The following is a 13,291-nucleotide window of genomic DNA, read 5'->3' as shown; positions in this document are numbered from 1 at the left end:
CTTCGACGTTTACGAATGACAAGATACGTAAACTCGATCGAAGGTACGCAAACGTCTGAAAATGAAAAATGCTCAATTAAATCAATAACTCTTTAAAGAGGCTCAAAGCAGACGTTTGTGACGTCATGGAAATGCACGGAAAAAACTACTGTGCATAGCGTGATAAATTTTCGCGATGGCGATAAATTCTCATGATGGCGACCTTGAAAATTATAGAAAATAACATTTATCAACTGCGTACTGTATTTCGGTGCCCTAATATTGTTTTTAAAATTGAACAAAGATATAGTTGAAGTTTAATATGCATCATGAGAATGATTGCTTTTAAATTGTGTAGGAACTTTTGTTATTTCTACCAAATTTAGTACACGCGTTTCTTACGCGTTATACAATTCAATTTTAATTTTCATATAAAAATCTTACCATGTTGGGAGGGGGGGTTGAAAACCCCCGAAAATTATCTAACGTAATTAATGGATCGCCCCTTACACGCTAAGATCAGTTTACCCAAATATGGGTAAAGTTTACCCATAATCGCCAAAAAGTGCACACACTCATTTTATGAGTAAAGTGAACTCTACTCATAAATAGGTAAACTCTTAAAACCCATAAATGGGTATTTGATTTTGAGCGACATTATGGAAAAAATACCCAAATATGAGTACTTCATTTTTCTTTTCTTTGCTGATTTTCAATAATGAAAATATTAAACAAACTAGCTACAATACGCGAATACATGATGCACTACTTTTATTAAAATCTAATATGTGTGGCCAATATGACAGTTAAAAATGAAGATATCGACTTTTGATATTCCCCAAGTAACCACAAGCATTATAACATTGCACGTATACTACTGCATATCAACAACATTGATGCAACATTGCTTTTATTCGACATATTTCAAGAGTTGTCAAGCAATAAAGCATTAACTCTACATTACAAATGTATCAATGCACTAATATCACTTTATAAATTGCACTGCTGCACTAATGTTATTTTATAAATTGCTTCATTGCTTTATCGTCGTTTTTGCATTAGTGCAACTGTAAAAGGGCCCTTTTCCACTTTTAAACTACTTTAATGGTAGGCTTACGGTAATGCAGCTGCATTATACATGCAATGATATAATGCTCCATGGTTACTTGGGTCGAGTGCTCATCAGTTGGGTTTTATCCCAATCAGGGAACACCTAGCCATTGACTCATCCCATCTAGCAGGGCCCAACGAGCGAATCCCCAGCGTATCCGCACAACAGCGTTGCACATGATGCTGATGGTTGCAAATGACTGTCCCAGTAGAGACCGACTTTGATCCAACCAGATGAACGGATGTCCCTCAGGTTGGAATTTTCGGGTTGAAGAGATTGGATGCCGATGCAGCAAATATCGCCATAAATACAAGCTGAAACAGATAATATTTAAAGTCTTAGTATATCTTTATTCAAAAAATATAAATAAATACCTTTAAATTATCCAAGTTTTAAAGCAAAACCGTTTAAAGATTGCAATCACCTCTTTGTTGTTACTGAATATCGTGCCGCTAGTTGTTGATGTTTTGTTTTTCATCCAAATATGGGTACCTTTATTACTCATATTTGGGTAAAACGACTTTACTTATAATATGGGTGAATTTTACCAATTTTTATTGGTAAATTTTACCCATATTATGGGTTTTATATGAAAAACTCATATATGGGTAAATGAACTACCTATTTATGGGTAAACTGATCTTAGCGTGTAGGTTCGACGTATACACTCAGAAACACGGGTAGTCACAGAATGACTAAATTTTAGTAATTTATGACTATTTTCTATCTGCCTCTCTTTCATTCTGCAGGGAATTTTATTCCTGTTTGTCAATTCGCCTGGGTTGAAACATCGCTAAGCTTCAACCCAGGCGAAATGACATTTAGTGTAGAAATTCACAGCAGAATGGAAGAGAGGCAGATAGAAAATAGTCATTAATGCATAAACTTTAGTAATTCAGAGTGTAGATTGAGAGAAAAATCGGTTTTCGCGCGTCGATGGTTCCGGAGACGTGATATCGTTTATTGAACTCAATCGCATGTTTATTTACACTTCAGAGAAATCATTTGGGTCGATTTCAAAGGTTTTCAGCAGCAAGTTCGTGGCCTGTGAGTGAAGTTAGCAAAGACAAAATTTGTCTCTGGCTGTAAAGTTGATGGGATAATCTTAATTTCTGCCAGATTTCGGATAGCGCAACACAATGCTAGCATTCATTCGGAATCGGCTCAAACTTCCTAGAAGCGTGGCACTGATTTCACTGAAGTCCATGTCGTCCACCGTCGCAGAATTTGGATCTGGTGCAGTCAGACTCAGAGTCTCTGGAATGACAAAAATGGCAAATTCGTCAATGAGTTTTTAATCATTTTCACTTAAATAAACATCCCGCATACAGATTTACCGTACTTCATAATATGACCATAGATGATACTGTTACTAGTTTACTCTATAGTGGTTTCTGCGCTAGTGTACATACACGTTACATGTCACCAACACTACTTAAAGAGTGCTGGTTGAAAATATAAACAAAGATCAGCTGTTCCCAGCAAAATCAAACGGCAGTATTTTCAACCAGCAAATTTGCGCACGTGTTCGTGACACCGCTCGGCGAGAGCTCAATGTTCACCGTATACTCTGTGTGGAGTGTGATGGTTAATGAGCAACATGCCATTAGTGTGTTTAGAGTCTTATCCCTCAACGTGGTAACGCACTGTAATAACACGCGTCAACCGATCGGGCAACATTTATGTCACAGTGTCGACTAGCACATGGTTGGCCATGCCTCTTCCTCTTTCTTCTGCTGACCGTCGGACTCATAGGTCGTGTTGCGAGCCGCTGGTGGGTTCTCACCCGCAGGCATACATCGAACCTCACACAATGGCGATCCTGCCAGGTTTGTTGCCAATTTTGGCATTAATCTTTTAATTTCAAGGTGTGAATAGACCATTTCCGTCAGATCTAACCCCTAGTTTTTTTATTTTTCTTCGAAAGACAATCATTTTTAATGAATATTAACGCTTTCAGATTTTGTTTATATACACTCCTGATTTTCTTATAAATTTTTGAAAACATGGATATTCACCACATTTTCAGATAAAAATCGTCGTGCGGCACAGTTGTTTCAACCCTATGGGCATTCAAAGTGGAGATTTTTCCACAACGTTCAATAACACCCCTGCATTGAATGTTTGTAGACATGATGAAATGTCAAAATTGATCCCACCAGCACCAGCAACAAAACTGACTCGCTCGCCCATGAAAAAATGAGTAGCAATTATTTTTGTTTGATATTGATTGCCTCAAACATTCGTCACCGAAATGAAGAACTACCCGATAAATGGCCGTCATCGTAGCTGCATTTCAGTACAAAATCCTACACGACCATAATTTACATCGCCTTCATCTCGTTGCCTGAAACTGCTTTGGTGCTCCGCTATAGTCCTCGAAATGGATTCCGAGAAGGGTCCTACTCGTTTCCGGTTTCGCGACCGGCGCAAAATACTGGCGAAGATTTTACTGTGCGGTAGCATATTGTTATTGATCGGTAATAGATACTCAGAGGGAATCCGGATCAAATGAAATACCAGTCGAGGATTTACAGCTGAGGTCAAACACCTTCAAAAAAGATATACTGACACGCAGTGAAATTTTCGTCGCCATTTTTCCACTGGCCACAATACCAGGAGAGAGCAGGACCCTTCTTGAGAACCATTCAACTGAACACCACAGCAGCTTCGACGGATATGGAGGATCTTGGTCGTGAAGGATTCTGATGATGGCAAATGTTTTGGGAAGTCTTAATAAAATCAAAAAACGGGGAAATATTTGCTGGTGGAATGAAAATTATTGCTCCGTTGAAGAAACTGTTAATATACAAATTCCGTCGGCCAGCACAAGCAAGATGGTTTTCGGGATGGATGTGGGGATTCCAGCCACTGTGGAAGTTGCATAATAGGAGGAGATAGATGTTGCTAGACATAACCTCGAAACTAGAAATAAAAATAATATCAACGATTCCTGCAGTGAACGTCAACTCCTTATAACAAAATGTAAACAATTCCTGCAAGGAATGTCAAAGAGCAGGATAGTTAGTTGACCATGATGAAAGAGCAACAGAGATAGCAATATTTTTCGTAACGTAATATTGCACGAATTCGAAGAACAACAAAGTGTAGACCGCGGAGGAACAGCTGATCAAAATTCACCACAGCGTGGAGATAAATTCATAGGGGAAAAAGGGGTGCATTAAAACATCGGAGAGATATAAATTATAGGGGACCGTGGGGTGAACTAGTGTGCCACCAGTTTTTCGTTGTTTTTCAATAGTTAGAGGCTTCAAAACATAAAAGTTTCTTGGGAGAGTTTGTCCAGTAAATTAAAAGAAAGCTTATGAGCAAATAAAATTTTTTCACGGAAATGGTCTATTGCCTGCAATAGTGAGCAAAAGGTAAGAAAATTAGAATCTTTTGCCTTTGAGTTAAAATTGCGAAAGTGAATTGCAAATTGTAGCCCAAACTGCAAACAAAGAAGAATAAGGAAATACACTAATTCTGGTTTAGTTCCCGAAGGTGAAACGGTGCACGACATGCAAAACTAAACGATTAGTTTGGTTTTGGCTGGATGGGTATACCAAAGGCGCTCTAGAAGAGCGCTGGAGTTCTTGCTTGGCTTTGGTTTGAATTGCCAAGGGCGCTCCAGAGGGTCACCGGAGTATTTTCGCTTAGTGATAGCGATTGGTTTTGGCTGATGGGGCCAAAGGCGCTTTAGAAGAGCCGCCGGATTGTTTGCTTGGTTTTGGCTCGTGTTGCCAAAGGCGCTCTAGAAGAGCACTAGAGTATTTTGATTCGTGAAAACGATTGGTTTTGGCTGGTGATGTCAAAGGCGCTCTAGAAGAGCACCGGAGTTCTTGCTTAGCTTTGGCCTGTATTGCCAAGGGCGCTCCAGAGGGCGCCGGAGTATTTTGCTTTGTGATAACAATTGGTTTTGGCTGGTGGTGCCAAAGGCGCTCTAGAAGAGCCGCCGGAGATGTTTGAAATACGAAAACAAATGGTTTTGGCTGGAAGAGCGCCGGATTGTTTGCTTGGTTTTGGCTTGGATAGTCAAAGGTGCACCCGAAGTGTACCGGAGTAATTCAATTTGTGACTACGATCGGATTTAGCTAGTGATGCCGGAATGTTTAACTAGTTTAGCTAAAGACCCAACAAACATTTTCGCTGAATAAGAGCTGAACAAATCGCTCTTAAGTGTATTTCAGTTTAAGAAACCATTGTTCAGCTATTAATGTTACTTGGGGACACCCTCGACGAGCTGTTTGTTTGGATTTGGCTTGTTTTGCCAAGGACAAAGCTCCAGAATTTCTTGTTTGTTTTCAGTTTGGTTCGTGATGTCAAAGCTCTGGAAGAGCGCATGAGATTTAATATTTGTATAATGTGGTTGAAAATATCGGTTCGTGGAAAATACTAATGAGTCTGAAATACAAAGAGACGAAATCTGATCATATTGAAAATAAATCAGCTAGCAACTATGCCAAATCTATTACGCAGCACTGTCAATGTTGAATCACACGCTTAAAGTGGGTCACAGGTTTCATGTGTTGAATTTACACAGATTTGAGTAACGAATGAAACATTGACTGGATGTGTGGAAAACCGATGTAATGAGTAGAGCATACTTTATGCAAAGTGTGGTAGTTTTGTATATCTTATAGTAGGCCGTGTCTTTGGTCGGGTTCATTATTATTGAAATTGTCAACTGAAAACTTCACATTGGCGACGAGTGAACCCGGAGTTTCCTGCGATGGCCATCAAACTCGGATTACATAGGAAGAAATCAATATATGAAGAAAAAAACTGCTTACTCAAGAAGTTCAACTGATGTAACTGATTGTAATTGCTATTCCTACGAAAATTCAATTATTTTGCGATACCTGATGCCTCAAATATGACATTAGTTTAGTTGGAAAAATAGCTATGTGTGTAAGTAAGTTCTATAATAAAAACTTCACCTTAGAAGGGAAGTTGACTCAGCGGCGGATTCGATCCGTCGGGTCAGGCTGTTGCAAAGTAAGTTCACCTCAAAAGGGAACTTAAGGAAGTAAAATGGCTCGCCTTAGAAGGGAGCAGCCGTAGCGGCAGTTACGAACTGTCGGGTCCGGCGGAAATGAATCAGAATGCTCGCCTTAGAAGGGAGCAACCGGGACGGATGCGATCCGTTAAGTCCGGTCAATATTGAAATGCTCGCCTTAGAAGGGAGCTGCCGCAGCGACAGTTTCAAACTGTCGGGGTCCGGCGGAAAACGAATAAAATGCTCGCCTTAGAAGGGAGCCACAGCCGTAGTAACGGACACGATCCGTTGAGTCCAGTAGAAACTGAAATGCTCGCCTTAGAAGGGAGCAACCAAACAAAAAGTTTGAACTTAATTACACAAAAATTCAGCAGGGTTGGTCTGCCAGTTTTAACTAAAAGATCAAAACTGCTACAAAAGGCCGTAGCTAAAACAACGGATTTGATCCGTTGCGTCCGATAAAAATATACAATAATTCGTGCTAGATGCGTTCACAAAAAGGTCGCAGCAACGCATATGATGCACAACTGCTTTACTAAAGGGTTCCTACAAGCTTTATAAATGTGCAGAATTCTATTAAAATTAAGATTACATTAATATGTTTGCCTATGGAGCTATTGATTTGATGTTGCGAAAAATCTGCATTTTCTGTTGAAGGAAAGGAGATGTGGTAGTTTTGTATATCTTATAGTAGGCCGTGTCTTTGGTCGGGTTCATTATTATTGAAATTGTCAACTGAGAAACTTCACACAAAGCATGAAAATGGCAACCGATACTCGTGTATTCAGAAAATATGCTCCTTCAGAAGAAGCTACATTTTCGTGGGCAGTACATTTTTATGTGAGCCGTTTTCTGCGTGTGTGAAAAAGTGTTTGAAAAATCTCCTGCTGGATTGGAATGACATTGACAGTAGATTTGAAATTCCAATTGGAACATTTCGTTTCTTTGCTTACAGTTTATTTAGTAAATACAGTGTCTGATTGGAACGAACTGTCAAATTTAAAGTTCTCTGCACTGTTTTGATTTTGAATAGAGTTTTGGCATTTACTGGGATTCATGTTTACAAATTTTATGAATGAGTAAAATAAAAATACTGATTTCTGCGCAGAGCCTCGGAAATCGAAAAAAGGGTTCGACGAGAAATCCTTTTAGTTTTTTTTCTGCAGTGATATGAACTGACGTAAAACAAACTTCTATGCGGTTTCAATCAAAACGTATTCGTAAATATAACAAGATCAGTGCTGGAAAGCGTCAATTTCAGTAGTAAGTGTCACACAAAGTTTACAGTTTTTGATTTTCTCGCGGTTATCAGACGGGCAACAATGGAAGAAATCTGGACCAACATTTGAGAAAACAGCTTGAACGTTTTTAAGACCAAACAAATTGCATTCATATTCTACAAATATTTGTATAAACTAAATTGCTAAATTTTCATTGCGGCATTTAGATTAAAACATTATATTTCAGATTAAACCCTTGTGTGTTGTTACATCCGAATCTTCCACTCATTAGACTGCGAACACTAGTATTACGCGGTGACATTATTCCAATTGGGTAAAGGCCCAAACGCAATGATAGCGGAACGGCAACGGAATGCGGAACCGGTTCGCCAGCATGAATCACAACATCTCGACTAAGCTGACAACGAATGAAATTCGACCAACACTGAGTCGACAAGCTGATTATAGTTCATGCTGGCGAACCGGTTCCGCATTCCGTTGCCGTTCCGCTATCATTGCGTTTGGGCCTTAACGATTGCTCATCGTTTTGCTGTTCCGTTTGTCAAAATTCCAATGAGAGTAGTGTTTCATCAAAGACAAATTAAAGACCCCCATGTCCCTTGCAGTTGCCCTAAATTTTATAGCTCATAAGGTTAACTAGAATGCCGTTCAAAGTGAACTGTGATATGTCAAACTTGGGTACCTTTTGCACCCAATCTACCCCGAATCTGAGCCCGAGTGGGACGGACCTGGTTTCATTATTAGTGTTTCAGTGTGAGATGAAGAATAGAATTACGCTTGGTAAAGAACCATTTTTTAACGGTTTTTCTAGAACCATATTCTCGTATTTGCCTATCCAGATGATAGATTTAGAATGCAAACTTTTATGGATAATATTTATGTGTGCATTGTTGTTTAAATAAACTATATTTATATTGTAGTTATGATGTAGTTGTACTCATCCGCTTTTCTATCCAAAATAATAAAAATAGTAAAGATAGCTTATTTTCAAGATATTGTTTTAAGAAGAGAATTGCCATGAACAATTTTGCAAAATTTTCAGAACATATTTTTGCACAAGAAATCGGAGCAATGTTTATGAAAAGATTTTGATAACGACACACTAACTATCTAAAATCAGGTAAAATTTGCCCTTGAAAATAACAGTTTGTAATTTTTCGATGATGGCTGATGATCGAATGATGGAATTTTGAGCCATGTTCCAAACATTGCTTTCGTTTATCTGAAATCTTTTATGGGAAAGTTTCTTATTTAGAAGAGAGGAGAGGGAGGATGTGTGGAGTGTGATGGTTAATGAGCAACATGCAATTAGTGTGTTTAGAGTCTTATCCCTCAACGTGTTAACGCACTGTAATAACACGCGTCAACCGATCGGGCAACACTTATGTCACAGTGTCGACTAGCACATGGTTGGCCATGCCTCTTCCTCTTTCTTCTGCTGACCATCGAACTCATAGGTCGTGTTGCGAGCCGCTGGCGGGTTCTCACCCGCAGGCATACATCGAACCTCACACATACTCCATGAATTATAGTAAAACTATACCTCTACCAAAAATAATTGAAGTAACAATATTGAATACGGTATAAAAACAGTAGAACCGGTCATGCACAGCACTACCGTAACTTATCGTTTCTCAACCGTACTTAATATGGTACCTCAGTCTGGCTGGTCATTCGGAAAAAACAGTAGTCATGTTTGTTTTTTCACCGTGCTGTTTTTCGGTTTGGTATTAGCTGTTTCTTAGTGAATGATTTCAAATAAAATGACATCGATATGGACAAATAAGAAAGGTACCACGCTCATACAATGTAAATTTGCTTATTGATTAAGAAATCAAAAAGGATTCAACTAGTTTTAACTTTTTGCAGCTAGTGTGTGACGAGTGCTGGTGAGCATCAGTTTTGGCTACCATAATTGGGTCCTAAAATTGTTAATGAAATCTTGTTTTCATTTAATAACACGAAAAAGCATGTTACTGTAACTACTTTAGCAATTTTTCCCGCTCAAATAATGGCTATAACATGTTTAAACTTTAATTAAAAAATTTGGTCCATAAATGAACCTTGACACTTTTGATCATGTTTGACGTTCGCTTAGTCGACAAAAACACCACAGGGGTTTTAGTTCGACCACTGGGGTTGTTCCTATCTGACATTTCGGAAGGGACACGGAAAACAAAATACACCCAAAATTTGAGTTTAAGCCAAAGGATGTGACAAAATCTAAAAAAATGTTTTTTGGGCTTGAACCAACGGAAAACATTAGAAAATTGAGTAAACATGTGTTTTTGGCCTAAACTTAAGCGTTTGGCACTAAAATTGGGACAGGGCTTTAGGACCCTATTGATTACCGGTGAAGGCAAACATCATCAGCGTCCCTTATTCATCAAAGGATTGAGAAGATGCATCGGAATTCAATTCACATAGGCAGCATGCACCACGTTTATCGAGTCAGTGTCGAATTATGGATGCCAGCAGTGAATTCAGGAACACTTCACCAGGGAACCATTTTCCCCGAAGTGATCTCTGTCTCATGATAAGAAGTGCTAAAATGAAATCCTGTATAGTGTCGTAATAAATAATGTAGAAACGAAAATAACGTTAAGTTTTTTATTGCCTTTTCGAGAAAATGAAAAACAACAAAAGAGTATTTTTATTTGTACCACACTGTCAATGGTTCAACATTATGGTTCTACAATAATTAAACCATTATTGCAATTGCCTTATGACAGACTGGTTAACCTTACGAGATATGTTTCCTTTGCAGTCAACGTTCAAAATTTACATGACGAAACACAGATTTCGAAACGGTTAACATTCTTAACAACCCGTTGTTGATATGGTCGAAGTGCGAAAAACAATAAACGTTATGATCAAAACATTACCCAGCATTGGTTCGCTTATGGTCATAAGGACTATTCTGCGTATGGTAAAAATAGAATGTAAACCGTATTTAATGAAGTTTTATTGTGGTTTGGATTTATGCGGGATACCATACAGTCTAACAAAGAAGAAATTAACTCCAAAACCGCAAATCATGCTAGCAAGACGATGCAGAAGACGACATGTTTTCTTCCCGTGATTCTACGAGTTTGTTTTCTAGAATTCAATTTGAACCCCACTAGGTTATAACAATCTCGCCTTTAAAAAGTATTAGAACACAGGTGAAGAATATGTGCATTGACATTTTATTTTAAGCCACCCATAAAATCAATTTTGAAGCAAAAAACCAGCATTTATCTGGTTTCCGCACATAAAGTATAATGGAGATTTTATTTCAGTGTAGATTCTATGGAATTGGGTTGTTTAGTGATGAAAAATTTGTAGTTTTTTGTAGCTTGATCGAAAGAGTACAGTTTTCCAAGTGTAACACGATTTTATTGCGCTTTAATATCTTAATTTTGATATAGTAAATGATTAAAATAGATTTAATTCCGTCGTCTCAATGACATTTTCATTTACATAATGACAGCTCGTCCCGGAGTAAAATTTGCCGAGGGGTGATTCAAACGCGATTTCCATACGAAATTCATACGTGTTTTAAAAATAGTTCCAGGGCACGGAAAATCATGAAACTTTGGATTCTGGCTCAGTTTTTAACGTAGAATCAGAATATGTAAAAAACAGGATACCCCTAAACAAGCCAATTAAAGGTAAACTACCTAGTGGGGTCCTTGGAAATTTAGCCAAATTTTTAGTGATTGGGCCAAGGGGTGTATCACCCGGCATTCAGATGCATTTAAATGCACACTAAGCAAATTTGCAATTCATCGCTTGCTCCAATATTTATTTGCTATCCTTGTCAAAACGTCAAATTCATTCTTCAAAACGCTCAGGGAAATCTGCTGCTCTTCAAAAATAAATCACTATCAGTTATTTCTCGTGTTGTAATTGGTCTTAATCTGGGAGGCAGAAACCGATACACAATTTCTCTACGTCAAAGTGAGCCAAGATTTAGCTGCCACGAACTGTCACTGTGAGCCCAGATCTTAAACAATGGACAAACATTATAAAAGCGTGTAATGATTCAAAGCATATTTTTGCATTTCATCAAATGTAACAAAAATCGAATGAAAATCAATCCATACAAACCCAAAAGTAACGCCACGTGAGCACCCTTCACTCTAATTGAATATAAATGTATTAAAATACGCATCTTTTTAAGCTAGGTATGCTGTTCCGCTCAAGAAAAGTAAAAATTTCAGCACAAGAAATGGTCAAGAAGTTTCCTACATTGAGCTTCATTTGCATTGACATTTTTCTTTTCGACTGCGTACTGCGATCAAAGAAAAATGCTTATCATGAGCATTTCTTGCAAGAAATTTTCCACGCATCGAGATAGGCGATTACTTTTCTGTTGAAGTGCATACTTCGCTTTACTGTTGTCAATAAAAATAAAAATTAAACGCATAGAAAACTGCGACCCTTTTTCAATGTTTGTCCAGAAAGATCGAAGGTACACAACAAATGAAAACTAGCGATTTTCACCAAGCCTGCTATGATTATCGTAGGCAAATCGGAGTTATCTTGCAGTTTGCAAAAACTTTGTATCCAATTTCGTGTGTAGTATTTGTGCCTTCCTTCCAGGTCTTAATAATCCTTCGTCCAGACGGATTGAGGGCGGAGCAATCCGCTGACTTGTAGCTAGTGCAAAGGTGATGTTATCTAATGCCAGTCGTAGTATGAAAATTCTTAAAAATCTTACTGCAGACCGGCACTTCAACGAAGTTATAGACCAGCTTCAACTAATTTCATTGCCGTCCGCAGTTAGGAAAACATCTATCGACTGAGGAATATGTGCTTCGGAGGGGACTCGCTCCAGCTGCTTGTACCGCTCCTCAGACTCATTGGAGTATCGAATAACGTCATTTTGGGCTATTAATTAGACAGTGTAGTGACAGGGTATCCAAAAGTGAATTTTAAAGTGAGATTTGTAGTCTTGAAGACAAAATCTGTTGTTTCAACGACTTGTACACAAATCAGCCCTTTGTCTACACTTGTATCTCTTCATCTAATCCAAATGTTCCGGAGATTTAACGTTACGATGCAGAAATGTTGTTCATTCCGCAAGGGAAACTAGAACCAAGGCATAGAGGAGAATATCAACTCTTGAAGCTTTTCGTTTCTTAACTGTCCTCAAAACCGCAAACCAACATTGAAGGAAATAAAATAAGATGTTTGAATAAATAATTTTAAGTTGGTTTAATTCTTTTTTTTCGTTATGGAATTGCGTTGAAACAACCCAAAATTGAGTGAAACAGCCTCTCCATAAACAGTGTCGAATTGCGTCCAAATCAAATCGAATACCACACGGAAAAAACAGTTTACCTAATTTTTGAGCTGACTTTACCCAAAAATAAGTATACCGATTATTCTCTCAACCCAAAATCTCTCGGTATTCTCTCTCTTCCCCACAAATGTTGTCATAAACAGAGAGAGCTGCACATACCTAATGAGGGTAGTTTGGCCCAATAAGCCAAATTTGGGTAAATGCATTATTCTCAAGCTTGGGTTGAATGAATTCAATTTTGCGTTTAAATGACCCAAATTAAAGTATTCTTTTCTTATGGCTTCAAAGGCAAAGTACCTAATGGAGGCCTTGGAAATTTAGCCAAATTTGGGTTATTGGGCTCAACTACGGTTTTGCGTTGAAACAACTCAGATTTGAGTAGATCCGCGTTGCCGTGCAGATTTGAAACTTATTTTAGCATTTTTACTTTTGAGTGCAGATTTACAAACAGCATTTTGGCCCTTTTGTAAACAAGTTGTGAAAAGCCTTTTCTACTTCTTTTTTCCTTTTGAGCCGTCGCGTCGCAATGTGATGGATTTTAATAAGGTGGCGCAGATCATTGATGCGAGTTACTAGTTCTCTCTTTCATTCTCCCGCTGTTCTTATGCAGCGCAAATAGTGACGTCACTATTTGCGCTGCATAAGAACAGCGGGAGAATGAAAGAGAAAAC

The sequence above is a fragment of the Aedes aegypti genome, chromosome 2, assembly GCF_002204515.2.
Source record: "Aedes aegypti strain LVP_AGWG chromosome 2, AaegL5.0 Primary Assembly, whole genome shotgun sequence".
Taxonomy (NCBI): Eukaryota; Metazoa; Arthropoda; class Insecta; order Diptera; family Culicidae; genus Aedes; species Aedes aegypti.
Note: the sequence above shows the minus strand (reverse complement) of the source record.